We start from the raw sequence: 19,247 nt of genomic DNA, 5'->3' as shown, positions 1-19,247 counted from the left end.
CCAGCAAATATGTCCAGGTGCTGAGGCTTCTTATTTCCTCAGGTCGGAGTGGAATGGCAGCACATGCACAGCTTGAATAAGGTAGGTGTTTACCTCCTTTCCCTTGACCTGGGGGCGTTTCCTCACCATGAAATATTGTATTCCCAGATTCATGGACAGACACACGAGTGAGTGGTCAGAGACCTTGATTTCTGCAGAGCGAAGTGGAGAGAATTGTTAGGTGGCACTCAAGGATTATACCACAAAACACCCACAACCCCTGAGAGTCTCCGCCAGGCCCATCACACTTTGGTATTTTGGGGCCAAGGCCCACTTTCTCTTGGCTGTCAGTTATCCTGAGCCCACTGTGGATCATGTCTCCCCACTGTCTGATTGTCCTACTTACTCTCATCCTCAGACATCATATACAGCAGCTCAAAGTTGTCCACATCCTCATGCTGCAACAAATTTTGGTCCAAGGCCCTGCGGATGAGGCTTGTCACCGTCTCCTGAAAGGTCACCTGGATCAGGGTGGGACAAATGTCATCAGAGAATGGCTTTTAGAAGAGCTACCCAGAAGACTGTGGTCAAACATTCAGGAGAAATCTCAGCTACATATACAAGGGCACAATCTTGTTATCCTGCTACCTGAGTGTGTCCTCCATATACCACCTGGGTTCTTGCAATGTGCTACTAGAACAATCCTGGTACAAATATCTGCCTGTACCTGCCATCTCCCCTCCCCCTGGGGAGCCACATTCCACTCATGTCAAAGGACCAAACTGCCTATGCACAGACACACTCTCATCTCACTGAGATGAGAGCAATGGGCCAGGGATCTGCGCACCAAGTGTGATCTGGGATGCAGGCTGCCTTTGTGGGTGGAAGAGGCAGATGCACTGAAAATTTGGGTCCTGACTGCCACGACACAAAACAGACTCAGATACAAGAGTGTGCACTTGAGTGCTTCATGATAGCTTTGAGAGGCCCTGGCCTCTGGAAGCTCGGTGCGGGTCTGGTTGTCATGATGTACTTGACTCAGCACTGGCAGTCACTGAACATGTCTCCTCTGCAGCTGGACACCTGCAGCATTAGCGTGTCTACTGCACATCCATAGAAATTCTACCAAGAACCCCTTTAGCTCCGTATTTACATACATGCAAAGCCTAACATTCCGAAGCTTTGGCATGACCCCCCAGGTGATCCCGACCCCAAATTCCTACACCTAGTCATGCTAAGGAGGTTCTCTTCCCTGCCACCAGGAACACATCCCCTCCTACACATGTGACAAGTCACTGCCACCTCCTCTGCTCCAACTTCACTCATTGAGAATACCAAGTTCTAGGCACTGCAGCCTGCACCCTGGACATATCTCTGCCTTCATCTGTCCACAGCACTTCCGTCTGCACTTCTGGCCTGCAAAACCCACAATACACAGGCCCACTCACCACTGAAGCTGGGCATGCTGATGCTCTCCCTCCTCAGGTCAAGCCCTTAAGACGGACCTCTCTCTTCTTTATTTCCCACCATAGCCCTGGGGTTGGCTGTGTCTCCTGCCTTCCACTGTGTGGACACCCAGGAGGCAGCCCTGCTGTCGGGCTTACCGGGATGCGCTTTGTCTCCCTCAGGCTCTGTCCCTCTAGGAGGACGTGAACAACGCGGCTGTCTTCCACCTGCTCGCTGGAGTGAAGCAGTGAGGAGCTGCTACTCACAGCTGCTGGGGTCCTGGATGCCACTGCCACAGAAGGTTCCAAGAACTGTGGGGGATGACAACATCAGCAAAGCCCAGCAACTGCACCCCACCCAGCCTGGCAGTTGGCTCTGTGGGCATTCTACAACATCCATCCAGAACCTGAGGTTCTTGTCCCCTTGGAGGATGTGGAGTGGCACCAGGAGTAAAGACTGAAGAAGGTGGCTGTTTTGGGAACAAGAGATCCAGCACCTGCTGGGTGGGGATGAAATCCCAGGAGATTAACCCCATGTTGCTGCTGAAATGTAGGTTCCTCCCACAAATGACAGGCAGGAGCTCATTCCTAAGCTGGTCCTGCCTGTAAGGTTCAAGGCTCTGAACCCTGAAGGGCTCCTCCGTGTTCTGATCATTTTCACCCTGGGTTGGGACCAAGAATGGTGGGTTCAAAATGGAAATGGTGACAAACAGAAAAATGACTTGTGCCAATACACTAGAGTCAAAGCACAATGGGACAGTTCCCATCAGTACAAACACACACACACACACACACACACACACACACACACACACACACACAGAGTCAGAATAGGAGTCCTGGGCCATTCATCAGGGATCAGACTAGAGGGCCTGCTGGGCTCACCTGCCCTGTGCTACTCACTGTTACTCTTGAGCTCCTCTGCGACAATCGCCAGAGGCTCTGGCGTCTAAGATGAAGCCTCACCCAGTGTATCCACAAAAGGGCTAGTTGGCCCCCCTGAGATTCCTGGGAGCCTGAGGCTCGGCATTGTCTGCAACCACAGGAGAACATCCTTCTCCCTCCAGTGGCTCCAACCAAGTGAGCTTGGATGGCTTGGTCAGTGAAGTGGGTGCCTGGATACCAGGGTTCCATGTTCTGTTTGATCCATTGTCAAGGCAATGATGTCATTTCCTGTGCCCATACCTGAGCCTCTTTTCACATAAGACCACTTTCAACAGCCCTATGGGCTGCCGATTTCTCCTCCATGCCTACCCATCTCAGGTGCGCAGGTGTTCACCAACAACTACCCAAACATCCCCACCAGCATCTGCCCTGCTTGGTGCCACTAGAGTTCCAGCTTGGAGCCTTCAAAAATGCATTCACAACCAGTCCTTCCCTCTCAGCAGCTTTTGGACCCTGGTCCCATCATTGTGCAACTCATGGTGTGCCCAGTCTTTTCTGGAAAGTAGGGTAGCATCTAATCTCTAGGGTTTATTGTGTCTATTGGCCCATAACACCCTCTGTTCTCTCTGAAACCAGAGATGGGACTCACAGGTGGCTAAAGCACAAATGTAGAGATGGGATAATCACAAGAAAGGGAGAGACAAAGAATGCACCCTAACTCAATCAGGCCTGTGTCCCACACAGGGACATGGCCAATGTCCGTCCCATCGTGGCTGCAGTTCCCTCTCTACACCATGGCAAGTTGGAGGGGACTGAGATGCAGAGGCTGCTCCCCTCTGCCATACAACTTCCCAAGGCTTCTCCTAAGATTTCAAAAGGGCCAAGTGTGTCTAGTGTTGGGGTCTCACAGAGACTCCGAGGTACCACAGCATCCTGCTGCCCAGAACCGGTTCACCCCTCACCTCAAGGGGGCTCAGCCTCTGGATTCATGGGAATTGAAGTGGGTAAAGGTGATGGGATATCACCTCCAAGACTGAGTTATGTCAAGTCCATGACCCCTGTCTGCATCCCTGTCTCCAGCACCACTCCCCCCTCTCTCTTTCCTCCTCAGAGCAAACAAATCCATTTAGCAAGTGTGTCCTGTGATAAAGACATGACGGTCACCCATCCTCTCATTACAAAAACACTGCGGCTCAGCCAACATGGATCCTACAGGGAACACAGGCATAAACTCAGACTCCGATCCTCCCAGCCGAGCCTCAGTGGAGCCTGGACTCCCAGCCTCCTGAGTCAAGGAAACAGAGGTTCCTAGCCGAGCCACCTTGGATGCAGCCGCACACAAACTGAACTCATCAATGCCCCTTGCTCTCAGTTGTGAGTAAGAGGGGAAGTGGTGTTTCACAACCCTGGACATCAAGTGCAGTCTCCAGGCGTTGGGGTGTGCCCTGGCCTCTGTCTATCTGCCCAGGCTCTCCAACCCACACTGGCCTCTTACCCAACCTCCTCCTAGGGCCAAACTCAATCCTGCCTCTCAATTTCTGCTGCCTTCCCCAACACACTGCTCCCCAAAATGAGCAGGGCTGGCTCTCGGTTATCATGCTGGTGCCAGCAGCAATGCCACCCCACTGACATAATTCTGAGTCCCAACCTAGGCACTCCAGCTGTCTTTGCCACACCTGGCCTGTTTGGGCTCTGGCTCTTGCTCTTTTCTTTCATGTGCATGTGTTTTGAGGTTTTGAGTTTCTCCCACTGCAGAACTGCAGCTGTGGCAGGGTAGAGCTCATGAGGGTCACATTCTGAGCCACATCCAATCCCATCAGGACTGTTCACTGGGGGGACTGCTGGAACACAGTGATGAGTGAACACATGGGAGGTGGTTGGACCCACCTTTCCTCTGAGTGGCTTCCTTTCAGGACAGGAATGTAGGCATGGGAGCCCCTGGCGTGGGATGCTTTGCACAAGGCGTGACCATGGGCTCTCTTTCCTGGCAAAAATGGCTCCACTCAGCATGGAGAGCACTGTCATTCCTGGTGGCTAACAACAGCCCTGGACCCCAGAAAGGAACCCACACTCAAGATTAACGTCTGAGTGTGCGTGTCCTCGAGGAAATGAGGTCTCCTGATCCCAGGTGCAAAGGGGTAAGTCCTCTAACTCCAGGGGCCATGAAGGGACATCTGAGTTTCCCTTGTCCTTCTTTCCCTCTCTAACTAACCACAGTTAGGACCCTGGCCTCATTCCCCAGTGAGGATCATTAGGCTCCAGAAAGGACAGTCTCTAAGATGCTCAGTGGACCAACACCCTCTGCACAACCCATAACCCTATTCACCCAAGAGGCAAGAGGATTTCTATTCAGGAAAACCAGGAAAGGGAGAGCCTTTCTCAAGGACACAAGGACATTAGTGAGTGAGGGAGTGATTAATGGATGGAGAACTATTTCCAACACCAACTTCCAGGAGCATATATGGCCCCCTGGAGAATTCTGCAGTGTGTTGGTGATTAAGGAGAACGTGTGAATTCATGGGTCACTAGGTCCTCTCAGCCATAAGGAGGGAAACTGCCATAAAGGAACTAGGACAAGGGTGCGAGGAATGCTCACTGGTGGGAGATCGGAAGGAAGGAAAGTGTACTCATTAGAAAAGTGTCGCCTGAAAATTCTTAGCCAGCCAAAAGTCGTGCGAACTTGTGTGGGAAAAGAGTCTTTGCACAGTGATGAAGCTAAGAGCTCACATGATGGAACACAGCATCAACTGGGACCAAATCCAATATCTGATATTCTTGTAGGAAGAGGAGAGTCTGGACCCAGATACCAGGGAGACTGGGGGATACCGGATATGTGAGGTTGGAGCCAGGGCGGGATGCCCATATGGGAACCACAGATCGTGGGCCGCAATAGGAGAGTGGGCAAGGGCTGGGAGAGTTGGTGAGACAGTCCCCTTGAAACCTGGGAGGGGTTATGGCACTGGGACAGCCCAACAACTACTGTGTTGAGCCTCTGGAGCTCAACGGAAGACACTTCCTCTGTTGTCGGCCACCCAGTTAACAGAGTTTGGTTGCAGCAGCCTAGGACCCAGCTGAAGGTCTGAGCATGTTGGCCATGCAGGTTGGATCTGGACCACAGACACCCTCATCAGAGATTGTAGGGTCTCAGCCCTGAGGCAAGACAGGCACTAAGTCAGGCCAGGTGGGGAAACGGATAGGCACACACTCTGGGGGCTGGTGCCTGTGTTACTGGGAGCACTTCTGATCGCAATTCCCTGATCTGCTGCCAACACAGGCTACAGAGGAGGGTACAGAAACACAGACCACGGATCTGCCCCACTCAGTGGGCCCAGGCCAACACCACACCCAGCAGCCTCGTGCCATACCCAATGAGTCTCGAAGCGGCCCCCTCTTCCCATCCTGAGAGCTCTTCCCTTCCTCATGTGCCAATAGCTCCCTACTGTCACTGGCAATATCTACTCTGTGAGATGTCAACATCCGTGGGTACTGTTCTCTCATCCCAGGACAGTGTGGTCCCACACACCCTGGTGAAATGGGCCACCTGGAGGCTGGACCTGGAGGTTGTTGAGGCTGAATGGCAGCGGTGGTCCTCTGGCACTTAATATTATTGAAGTTAAAAAAAAACAAAAACAAAAACAAAAAACGGGTCTTGGTGCTCAAAAATGTTTGATTTGCATATTCTCATCCCCTAACCCCAATATTTTCATTATTTCCTCACATATGAAATCTTACTAGCATAAAGGTAATTTCGTATTAAACAAAGTGGATTGAAATAACATTGGTAAAAATAATCAATCACCTTACTTTCAATTTTTGTTCTGCTTTCCTATTAGAAACCACTTGGATACAAGAGAACAGAGGACAGACTCATGGAAATGCTTGAAATGACAAGAAGCTCCCACTCAAGCTCAGCATTCAGTCCTGGACAGGGTAAGACCAGGCCACTTTGACATCTGTGCCAAAGAGTCTACCAGACAGAATCCTCTGACTGATCCCTGACTGAGCCATAGGAACTGGCTAGAAAAGCCTTCACATCCTCAATACATTCTTCACGTCAGAATACTTGACAACCATTGATATCCATCTCTCGTTAACTTGCTCCCCAGCCAACCATTCTTCAACAAATTCAAAGGAGTAACTCATGCAAGCACACAGAAAGGGGTGTTCACTACACACATCCATGTGCGAAAAAGACAACTGGTATTTCTTGTTTGGGCTATTTCAAATGAAATCCCTTCTGCATGACCTCCACAAACCAAAGGAAAATATTTGTGAAATTCCCACGTAGAAGACAAGATACACTTGACAAGGAGGCAGTGGCAAGAATTTTGACACTCCAAATGTAGAGTGTGTGTTTAGGAAGCAGTCACAGTTTCCATGAGAGAGTCCCATGAAATCAATTAGGAAGATCCATGCTCTAGCCCTACCATGCAAGTGATGTGACTTGAAAGAGTCACTTAGTCTTAGTAACCATCATCACTAACAAGTAAGTCAATGAATAAAGGTCCTCAGGTGCCAAGCTACAAAATGTGGGATGAGCATGGATGAGGATGGGTGGGAGAAGTCTCCAACTCTAACACAATTAGGGAAGGATGTGCTGACCTCAAGTGGCTGGGGGGGCTGGGATCCTGCCACAGAGGGGGATTCCAAACCTCACATCCCCTGACCCAGGCCAGAAGACCAGGTAGAGTCCAAGGACCCTGGGGTGGCCCAATGGCAATAAAGGTCAAAAGGAACTAGGGATCTGCCTGGTCCCTCAATCCCCTACTCTGAGCAGGGCTGCATGACGAGGCCAGAGGCCATCCACAGCAATCTGCCTTTACAGGAAAACAGGGACTGCAGGCTGCCTCTGGCTCACTGAATCAGGGTGGTGTTTTCATAAAGCAAGACCACTTCCTCACATTTGACCAGCAGCTCATGTGTTGACAGCACAATGACTGACTTGACTCAGGCCCTGATGAATGAAATAGAAAATTCATAGCAAACCCATCTTTAGCTCTTCCACATCATCAGGGGCTCTGATTCAATTCCGTCCAGAAAGGTGTCTGAAATGATTTCTAAACATGCTGGGGACTCACCTCTGTGTGGAACTTTTCAGGAAAAAGGGGATCAAATCTCATGAAGCAACTCTTCTCTCTTCTAGCCCATGGGCAATGCAAGGAACCTGCATGATACCAGAGGCTCACTTCTCTCTTCTCATGTCTTCTGGAAAGGATTCGTTAATGCTTCCTGCAAGGTGAAGCAGAAGCCTGCATCCCCAGCTGCACAGAAGTGTTTTAGGGCAGTGTCTCCCTTAAAACCCAAAAATAAAAAAACAGGTCATTCAACAGGCACATGGATTCGAGTACATGTTCAATGATCCCTCCTCCCTGGAGCCTTCCACATGCCCATCTTCCACATTCACAGAGCAATGCTTGGCCATTCTCAAGACCAGGAGACCATGATGCTCATCACCAGGAAGTCAATAAGGAACATGAAGAGAGCAGCATGGATTGCAGAAGGTGGCACATCAAGGATCTTCAGCTCTGCTGCTAGAACACAAGAGCTTAACTTCAGTATTGACTTTTTGCCAACTACCAAGTACGATAGCAGTGTCAAGCCCAATATGCAGATATGCAAGTAGTAGGTGACACCCCGCATCCATTCACAAAAGTGGGCAACATCTGCATCAGAACAAGGAAGTATCTTACCCTTACTCATAAAAATCATCAGAAACAAAATAAAATGGATGCAAGACTTCTCATTTCACTATTAGGTAGCTGTTGGAATTCCCTATTAAATAATACCTCCTCCAAAATAAAAAGTATCTCAGACATGTGTCAACTATTCAATGGATGACATTTTAAAAACTATGGACTTTACTTAATATTTATGTATGCTATATCCCTGCCTAAGGCTCTATGAGAAAGGAGCACATAGAATTGGATCTTTGAAAATCTCACATTTGCTGATAAATATTACTGCTGATCTCAGGCATGGCGAAGTGAAAAGTGGGACTTTGGATATTCCAAGAATGCTATGTTGTGGGATTGGTGTCCCTGATTCATACATAGCATATGGTTTCTATGAAATCCAGTGAGGGAGCAGGAGTAACGAAGCTGATTGCACAGATGACCTCAGGGAATACTGACAGATAGGCCAAATGAAAAATATGCTCCAGCTAACCATTGGTATTTGGGCTTCTGATCCCAGTCCTGTTTTTAAAAAAGGTGCAGACAGGCAGTGTTCATTAAAAACTGTCTACCATGTAAAAGTGGGTAATTTAAATGGCATCTAGTTACACATCTGATAGAATGGTCTGGCAACATATGAATTTCATTCTAACAACAACAACAACAACAAAACATAGAAAATGAGACATAAAGATAAAACCTTGTCTTCACCAGGATGCCTAAAAATAGGTTTTATTTGGCTCATGCCAATAAATATCTTTCAATAGAATTTCTGATTTCTGAATGAATCCATTCAACTTCATACTGCACAGATCACAAGGTTTTCTTTACAGAATATTCTCTTCTTCTTCTTAAAGCCTCACATAGAAAATGTCTCACAGGACATAGGAGGGGAATGACCCAAAGGATGAGAGAATGGCTGGAACCGTTCTCAAATGTGCCCATGTAGCCTAAAGTTTGAAGGCATCTAATTGTACTCTAAAACAATTATGAACGTATTCGATCCATTATTAATAAATATCACCACTTTACCACTTGAACCAAATCACAGAAAATTGGAAACAGATGATCATTGGCTTTGATACCTTTACTTCTGTTTCATTACTCAGAGTCGATCAACTCTATACTTCAAGTGACACAGATTTATTACAGAATGCCTAAGATCCTAAGGATCTATTTTAGCTCAGCCCATGGTATTGCTTCATTATTTTATTATTTTGTAAGTAATAAAATATAACTTCATGTTGGATGATATATTCAAGCCATGAATATATCATCCAACATTGTTCTTCCCAAAATATTAGCCCAATTTCTGCGCGCGCTCACTTACTGTTCAGGAATTTTACTAATTGTTTGAAGGTTCTAGAGGACCTGTTAGACTCCTAATGGACAAACCATACAACATACTCCAGAGAACGGACGAGTGCCATAAGAAGAAAATAAGGTCAGCCTACAGCAATGGGCAGCTGCCTGCCCTCGGCTGGGAGGAGCCCTGGCCATGGCACCAGGGCTGCTGGGCAGCAGAAGCCTCCACAGCCCTGCAGGGAGCCTGGAGCACAGCTCTGCCTAACCATGCTCAGCCCTGGACAGATGCACATGAGTTCCCATCACAGGCTCGAGTGTGACAGTCCCAGGTGCATGCCTGTCATGCCAGCCACCAGGGAGGCTGAGGCAAGAGGAACGTTTGAGGTCAGCCTTGGCAACTTAGACCCCGAGGCAAAGGGGAAATACATTTACAGGGGTCTCTGAGGGTGTAGCTCAGGTAGGTCACTTGCCTCACAGGCTCAAGGCCCTGGGTTCAATCCCCAGAACCCACGTACACACAAAAAGTGAACTTGGAATATTGTTTAAAATGATGGGTCAGGAACACACAAGGACTTCAATATGACCTCTTAGAGGAGCTCAATTTGAGATCAGACTGAACAAAAGACCACCTGGACCATTGACTCAGTGTCTGAAACCCTCTGTGAGCATGGGAAGCACTGCTGGCAAGACACCAGAGGGCCAAAGCACTTGTGCCCCCTGCAGGGGCGTCTCTTGTCTACCGCCAAAGACTGTTCCCCTCCTGGGGCAGCTGAGAGCAAGCTGGGCCTTGGAGCAAGGACTAGTGCTTTAGATATAGACTATGCAAGCAAGGGGCAATGTCTTTAATAAAACTAAAATTAAAAAGTCACATTGAAAACATTTTAAAAAGAAGAAAATAAGGTCAAGTAGAGGAAGCCCATTTTCACAGGAAAAAATCCCCCAGTGAAAAGCATCAGAATAGATACCAAGAAAAATACCAACAAACACAGTGTGCTCCCCCTATGTATCTACTCAACATGCAAAAGTTAGAAAGCTAGATAATACAATCCTGGCCACAGGTAGAGCTATGCAGAAGAGCCACCTGGCAGTGCTTAGTCAAAGAAGTAAACATGCACACTTTGACCTAGAAATTCCACCTGTGTGTAAACCAGGCGGTGCTTAAGCAGTTTCACAAGGGGACATGCACAGGGAAATTTATCCTCAGGTTCTTATAGAGTTGTCTGTGCTTACAGGGAGTTGATGGTTGTCAAGATGCCCACAGCTGCGAAAGTCAAAAGCTAAAAAAATAATAGATGCCAACGTGGATATATTAATAATCCCGTATCTATGATCACCTTCATAAGGTAGCTTCCCAACTTCTGTGTGGAAGTGTGTTTCTCCTTGGCCCTTACACTGTTGTGGAGACCACTAGGAGTTCAGCTTTGTGCAGGATCATCTGACCTGGACTTTTGGCAAGACCTGTACAGCCCTCACACATGCTCAGATGCTACAGGACTTTTCAGACCAGTCCAGACAACAGTAGGCATCCATTCATTGTCTGCACTCTACAGATTCCTAGATGCACGACATTCATTACCATCAAATGCAGAATTTTCATCAAAAACTAATATATATATATATATATATCATTCCAATCTGAATCAAGAAAATCGGAAATATCCCCAAATCCAAAGAGTGGATCCCCATTTTGATGCTACAAGTTGAAAATTCCACAGCTGACCTCATGGGATGGTTCACAGTCAAAAGACAGCTGCATGAAAAATATTACATGACCTTCCTGCTATGTGAAAAGTGGCATGTGAAGTACACATGCATGTCTTCCTCAGACATGGGTTCATTTGCAAGACACCTTGTGCAATTGAAAATACTCCAAAAGGGGAGAAATCAGAACCATGTCTCCAAAGTATTTCAGCAGAGACCAACTCCATCTGTCTATCTATCTCTCAGTGAGTGTGTGTGCTCTTGTGTGTGTTTGTGTGTCTTTGTTTGTGTTTGTACCATCATAGCTGATACTTCATTGCCCCCATTGGAAAACTGACTCAGATAATGCCATCTGCCAAACTCCTAAAAACCAAAGTTCTTGCTGATAGAATGAAACATTCCTTCCTGTTGGTTTGGATGTGTCCTTTAGGAATCACTGCTACATTTAGTATACTCAAATCATCACAGTAGATCAGGTAACAAAAACATATATATTTTAAAATAATAATATATTAATGGAAACAACAAATACAGGATAGAGTAACAACTGTGTTACTAAACAAGGTCAAGGACAATGGCAAACTATAGATTCAAACTTTGAAGAAAATAGTAATCAATGTAAATATTCCTGGGCTGCCTCAGCCCCGCCCAGGCACACAGCAATAGAATGGTTTTGCAAGCATCCTCAGGAGGGCAGGAGCCTTCTTTCCAGGACGAGAGGAAGGTTGAGGCTGGATCCACCCATCATTCTTTTGGGAGAGGCTCCTTTTCCCCAGCACAAAGTTGGATTTTTTGTGAGGATTCTTGGCATAAAATACGTTGGCCTCTGCTGGAATCCTCAGCTCTGGGGAGAGAGGGGTGTACAAAAAGAAGGTGGCACTCAGGAGGTGCTCCCTAGGACACGCCAACATCTGAGAGCCTGTGCCAGAAAAGGCCAGAGCCACACACCTGAGAGCTCTCCAATTCAGCACCAATACCAACAACGACAGCCTCCACAGTCCTCCCTGAGGAAGAACTAGGCAGAGCACTTCAACAGACCTAATGTCTGTTCCTACCGAAGGCTTTGGACTCCAGAGTATCTCAGGTCCTCTTGCATCTGCCAAAGCACACCACTAGGGTTTGCATCTGAAATCTCCCACAAAAGGTTCCTGTGCCGAAGATTCAGTCCCCACATGAGCCATCTTCATAGGTGGGTTTGGAGGGAAGCACTGGATGGTGAGTGCTCTGATGTCAACATGAAATTCTCATTCAAGATGAATACACTACTGGGGGGTGGGAGGGACTGGAAGAAAGGTTGAGCATGGTTGGAGTAAGACCTAAACAGGGTTGTGCCCTGGGCAACAGTACCTTGTTCCTGTTGGCTCCACTGAATCCTCATTCTCCAAGGAGAGGTCCTCCCTCTCCATCTTTCTCTCTCTCCCTCTCTGCCAGCCTCGTTCTCTCTCTCCCAGTCTATGCCTTTGTGGCAAGGGCTGAGGAGCTCTCCACTGCCACACACTAGAGCTTTATGGACAGCCTCAGTGCACAACCAAAGAGAAAGCTATGAAACCCAGAGAAAAAAGGCCTAGGATTCCTCCTCTGAGTTATTTTCCTCAAGTATGGCCACAGTGAGGACAGGCTGACCAGCGCGGATACCACGTTAGAGCCATGCTTCTGCGTTGGTGGAGCCCGCCTCCATGTGAACCAGGCTTCTGAGAATGGAGGCCACATTCCAAATACTGCCCTACTGAGAACAATGGTTCCAAAGACCAGCAAAGGGACTGCTTCCCTCCAACATGGTGTATGGCCCAGTGGTGCCATGACCCCGAGTGGGGGAATACAACAGCCGCTTCTCCTTCCTCTGAACATGTGTTTCCTGTCGCCCTCCTCTAACCTAGAGCCTGTTCTCCATCCCTTCTGGGTTGGATGTGGAGATCTCTGCTATGAATTTCTTAGGCTACCAAGGCCCCAGACAGACTTCCTCTTCCATAGACTCTACTAACCTAACAGTAGGTTAAGATAGGAGACAAGTGATCCTAGAACTCATAGGGATGGTGGTCTTCAGGGTACATAGGCTGGGATAATGGCTGCTGTGGTGTTTGGCTCACAAAAACCAACCAACCAACCAACGAAAAAGCGCTGGCATTATTATCAGATGAGCTCTGTGGCTACGTGCTCAGGAAGCCCTCATCTGACTTTAGTTAGGGATCACAACCTGGCTATTGTGATCACTCCTTGCCTAGTGGACTCAGGTGCGTAAGACCATGGAATTTATGCAAAAACAGATGATTCAGGCTGTCTCCCAGGCTGTGTTTTCTTCCCAATTTCATCCTGTTACTGCTTGCTAGAATCCTGGCAATGCTCTGCCCAGGCAGTGGTTTTTTGGTCACACAGAAGGCTTTCAATAGTACTGCTTCAGTCCACAAAATGCCAGTTCCCTCTTTAGCCCATGCATTCCCATGTTCCTTTGAAACCACTCCTATCCCAGACCATGAAAACATACTGCTCCTGGAGAGAGGCTTTCCTCCTCACTCCTCAAAGATGTCAGCTTTGGATGCCTGTTCATGTCCAGGGGAGGGCACCTGGTGGGGAGCCGCAATATCCACCGGGGTATACCATTGGACCTCAAGACCTTCCACCAGCAGAAGTGCAGTTGGCTTTGTGCACGAACCCAACACACCTGTTGGAGTGTTCTTGGGGGTCAGAGACTACTCTTTGTTGCTAAGAGTTGACCTGAGTCCACATCCTGACCCTTGCTCTCTGCTATCTGATTGTCTCACTTACTCTGACGGCGAGAGATGATTTGGCCCAGCTCATAATCCTCTGGATTCTCCTCAGTAAGGAAGTGTAGGTCGAGGGCGCTGCGGATGACGACAGGAGCCCTATCGTGGCAGGTCACCTGGAGCAGCATGGGAGACAGGCCTTCAGGAAATGGGCCTTGAAGTGACTACTCAAGGACAGTGGGCAGGGGCATTCTGGAGGCACCTCCACTCTAAATACAAGGGCAACATCCATGACCCTACTACCCGAGGCTGACCTCCTGCTCATCGTGTGGGCTCTTCCCACAGGCTACTAGCCCAATCCTTGTACATAGGACTTCCTGGGCCTGCCATTGCTCTTTGTGGAGCTGCACTCCTCTCGGAGTGAAAGGACCCCACTACCTGCATACAGATGCAATCTCATCCCACAAGTTGGGAGGAATGGGACAATAGCCTCCAAGATCCCAGGTCTGCCCGAGGATGCAGGCGGCATTGGGAATGGCCTAGGCACAAAACCTAGAGGCTTTGGTCTGGATTGCCAGGGCCAAAAACAGACCCAGGAACATGACCACACACAGGAGAGCTGAAAGATAGCCACGAGAGCTCCTGGCCTCCAGAGGCTCAGTGCTGGCTGGGATGTAGGAGGGCACCTCATCCGGCAAGGGTGGTCATTGGGTTACCTGGACATTTAGTGTGCTTGCTCCACATCCATATCGACTCTGCAGAGAGACTCTCTCAGCTCCTTGTTCAAGGAACATGGAGAACCTCACACTGCTGTCCTCCTCCATAGACGTCAGCATCCCATACAAGGGAACCTGCAACCTAGTTCCTGTCCTATTCTCATCTGTCACCCATACCTGTCCCTGCCCTTCTGGACTGCATGCTGCCACCTGACACACAGACTCCCTCAGACATGGCAGTGGACAAGCTGCTGCACTCGCTCATCTCAGCTCCAGCCCTTCACACTGACCTCTCCCTTCTTGATTCCCATCTATCCTCCTGATCATCCAGAAGCTCCAAATTCAAGAGGGCATGAGTAGTCCATGGTATTGGACCAGTGTCTGCTCCCCACCCAGGTGTAAGCACCACGGGACACCCCTGCTCCCAGGCTTACCAGAACACTCTTGGCCATCTCTGGACTTTGTGTTTCTAAGTGGACACGAATTAAGCAGGTGTCTCCCACCTGCTTGTGGGAAAGCGGCCTGGAGGACTTGCAGGTTGATTCTGAGAACTGTGGGGGATGGAACATCAGCAAACCCAGAAACAGAAAGCCACCCCAGACTGTCAGTTGGCTCTATGGGCTTCCAGCAAATATGTCCAGGTGCTGAGGCTTCTTATTTCCTCAGGTCGGAGTGGAATGGCAGCACATGCACAGCTTGAATAAGGTAGGTGTTTACCTCCTTTCCCTTGACCTGGGGGCGTTTCCTCACCATGAAATATTGTATTCCCAGATTCATGGACAGACACACGAGTGAGTGGTCAGAGACCTTGATTTCTGCAGAGCGAAGTGGAGAGAATTGTTAGGTGGCACTCAAGGATTATACCACAAAACACCCACAACCCCTGAGAGTCTCCGCCAGGCCCATCACACTTTGGTATTTTGGGGCCAAGGCCCACTTTCTCTTGGCTGTCAGTTATCCTGAGCCCACTGTGGATCATGTCTCCCCACTGTCTGATTGTCCTACTTACTCTCATCCTCAGACATCATATACAGCAGCTCAAAGTTGTCCACATCCTCATGCTGCAACAAATTTTGGTCCAAGGCCCTGCGGATGAGGCTTGTCACCGTCTCCTGAAAGGTCACCTGGATCAGGGTGGGACAAATGTCATCAGAGAATGGCTTTTAGAAGAGCTACCCAGAAGACTGTGGTCAAACATTCAGGAGAAATCTCAGCTACATATACAAGGGCACAATCTTGTTATCCTGCTACCTGAGTGTGTCCTCCATATACCACCTGGGTTCTTGCAATGTGCTACTAGAACAATCCTGGTACAAATATCTGCCTGTACCTGCCATCTCCCCTCCCCCTGGGGAGCCACATTCCACTCATGTCAAAGGACCAAACTGCCTATGCACAGACACACTCTCATCTCACTGAGATGAGAGCAATGGGCCAGGGATCTGCGCACCAAGTGTGATCTGGGATGCAGGCTGCCTTTGTGGGTGGAAGAGGCAGATGCACTGAAAATTGGGGTCCTGACTGCCACGACACAAAACAGACTCAGATACAAGAGTGTGCACTTGAGTGCTTCATGATAGCTTTGAGAGGCCCTGGCCTCTGGAAGCTCGGTGCGGGTCTGGTTGTCATGATGTACTTGACTCAGCACTGGCAGTCACTGAACATGTCTCCTCTGCAGCTGGACACCTGCAGCATTAGCGTGTCTACTGCACATCCATAGAAATTCTGCCAAGAACCCCTTTAGCTCCGTATTTACATACATGCAAAGCCTAACATTCCGAAGCTTTGGCATGACCCCCCAGGTGATCCCGACCCCAAATTCCTACACCTAGTCATGCTAAGGAGGTTCTCTTCCCTGCCACCAGGAACACATCCCCTCCTACACATGTGACAAGTCACTGCCACCTCCTCTGCTCCAACTTCACTCATTGAGAATACCAAGTTCTAGGCACTGCAGCCTGCACCCTGGACATATCTCTGCCTTCATCTGTCCACAGCACTTCCGTCTGCACTTCTGGCCTGCAAAACCCACAATACACAGGCCCACTCACCACTGAAGCTGGGCATGCTGATGCTCTCCCTCCTCAGGTCAAGCCCTTAAGACGGACCTCTCTCTTCTTTATTTCCCACCATAGCCCTGGGGTTGGCTGTGTCTCCTGCCTTCCACTGTGTGGACACCCAGGAGGCAGCCCTGCTGTCGGGCTTACCGGGATGCGCTTTGTCTCCCTCAGGCTCTGTCCCTCTAGGAGGACGTGAACAATGCAGCTGTCTTCCACCTGCTCGCTGGAGTGAAGCAGTGAGGAGCTGCTACTCACAGCTGCTGGGGTCCTGGATGCCACTGCCACAGAAGGTTCCAAGAACTGTGGGGGATGTCAACATCAGCAAAGCCCAGCAACTGCACCCCACCCAGCCTGGCAGTTGGCTCTGTGGGCATTCTACAACATCCATCCAGAACCTGAGGTTCTTGTCCCCTTGGAGGATGTGGAGTGGCACCAGGAGTAAAGACTGAAGAAGGTGGCTGTTTTGGGAACAAGAGATCCAGCACCTGCTGGGTGGGGATGAAATCCCAGGAGATTAACCCCATGTTGCTGCTGAAATGTAGGTTCCTCCCACAAATGACAGGCAGGAGCTCATTCCTAAGCTGGTCCTGCCTGTAAGGTTCAAGGCTCTGAACCCTGAAGGGCTCCTCCGTGTTCTGATCATTTTCACCCTGGGTTGGGACCAAGAATGGTGGGTTCAAAATGGAATTGGTGACAAACAGAAAAATGACTTGTGCCAATACACTAGAGTCAAAGCACAATGGGACAGTTCCCATCAGTACAAACACACACACACACACACACACACACACACACACACACACACACACAGAGAGAGTCAGAATAGGAGTCCTGGGCCATTCATCAGGGATCAGACTAGAGGGCCTGCTGGGCTCACCTGCCCTGTGCTACTCACTGTTACTCTTGAGCTCCTCTGCGACAATCGCCAGAGGCTCTGGCGTCTAAGATGAAGCCTCACCCAGTGTATCCACAAAAGGGCTAGTTGGCCCCCCTGAGATTCCTGGGAGCCTGAGGCTCGGCATTGTCTGCAACCACAGGAGAACATCCTTCTCCCTCCAGTGGCTCCAACCAAGTGAGCTCGGATGGCTTGGTCAGTGAAGTGGGTGCCTGGATACCAGGGTTCCATGTTCTGTTTGATCCATTGTCAAGGCAATGATGTCATTTCCTGTGCCCATACCTGAGCCTCTTTTCACATAAGACCACTTTCAACAGCCCTATGGGCTGCCGATTTCTCCTCCATGCCTACACATCTCAGGTGCGCAGGTGTTCACCAACAACTACCCAAACATCCCCACCGGCATCTGCCCTGCATGGTGCCACTAGAGTTCCAGCTTGGAGCCTTCAAAAATGCATTCACAACCAGTCCTTCCCTCTCAGCAGCTTTTGGACCCTGGTCCCATCATTGTGCAACTCATGGTGTGCCCAGTCTTTTCTGGAAAGTAGGGTAGCATCTAATCTCTAGGGTTTATTGTGTCTATTGGCCCATAACACCCTCTGTTCTCTCTGAAACCAGAGATGGGACTCACAGGTGGCTAAACCACAAATGTAGAGATGGGATAATCACAAGAAAGGGAGAGACAAAGAATGCACCCTAACTCCATCAGGCCTGTGTCCCACACAGGGACATGGCCAATGTCCGTCCCATCGTGGCTGCAGTTCCCTCTCTACACCATGGCAAGTTGGAGGGGACTGAGATGCAGAGGCTGCTCCCCTCTGCCATACAACTTCCCAAGGCTTCTCCTAAGATTTCAAAAGGGCCAAGTGTGTCTAGTGTTGGGGTCTCACAGAGACTCCGAGGTACCACAGCATCCTGCTGCCCAGAACCGGTTCACCCCTCACCTCAAGGGGGCTCAGCCTCTGGATTCATGGGAATTGAAGTGGGTACAGGTGATGGGATATCACCTCCAAGACTGAGTTATGCCAAGTCCATGACCCCTGTCTGCATCCCTGTCTCCAGCACCACTCCCCCCTCTCTCTTTCCTCCTCAGAGCAAACAAATCCATTTAGCAAGTGTGTCCTGTGATAAAGACATGACGGTCACCCATCCTCTCATTACAAAAACACTGAGGCTCAGCCAACATGGATCCTACAGGGAACACAGGCATAAACTCAGACTCCGATCCTCCCAGCCGAGCCTCAGTGGAGCCTGGACTCCCAGCCTCCTGAGTCAAGGAAACAGAGGTTCCTAGCCGAGCCACCTTGGATGCAGCCGCACACAAACTGAACTCATCAATGCCCCTTGCTCTCAGTTGTGAGTAAGAGGGGAAGTGGTGTTTCACAACCCTGGACATCAAGTGCAGTCTCCAGGCTTTGGGGTGTGCCCTGGCCTCTGTCTATCTGCCCAGGCTCTCCAACCCACACTGGCCTCTTACCCAACCTCCTCCTAGGGCCAAACTCAATCCTGCCTCTCAATTTCTGCTGCCTTCCCCAACACACTGCTCCCCAAAATGAGCAGGGCTGGCTCTCGGTTATCATGCTGGTGCCAGCAGCAATGCCACCCCACTGACATAATTCTGAGTCCCAACCTAGGCACTCCAGCTGTCTTTGCCACACCTGGCCTGTTTGGGCTCTGGCTCTTGCTCTTTTCTTTCATGTGCATGTGTTTTGAGGTTTTGAGTTTCTCCCACTGCAGAACTGCAGCTGTGGCAGGGTAGAGCTCATGAGGGTGACATTCTGAGCCACATCCAATCCCATCAGGACTGTTCACTGGGGTGACTGCTGGAACACAGTGATGAGTGAACACATGGGAGGTGGTTGGACCCACCTTGCCTCTGAGTGGCTT

This window comes from Urocitellus parryii, chromosome Y (assembly GCF_045843805.1).
Source record: "Urocitellus parryii isolate mUroPar1 chromosome Y, mUroPar1.hap1, whole genome shotgun sequence".
Lineage (NCBI taxonomy): Eukaryota > Metazoa > Chordata > Mammalia > Rodentia > Sciuridae > Urocitellus > Urocitellus parryii.
This window is presented reverse-complemented; position numbering follows the sequence as displayed.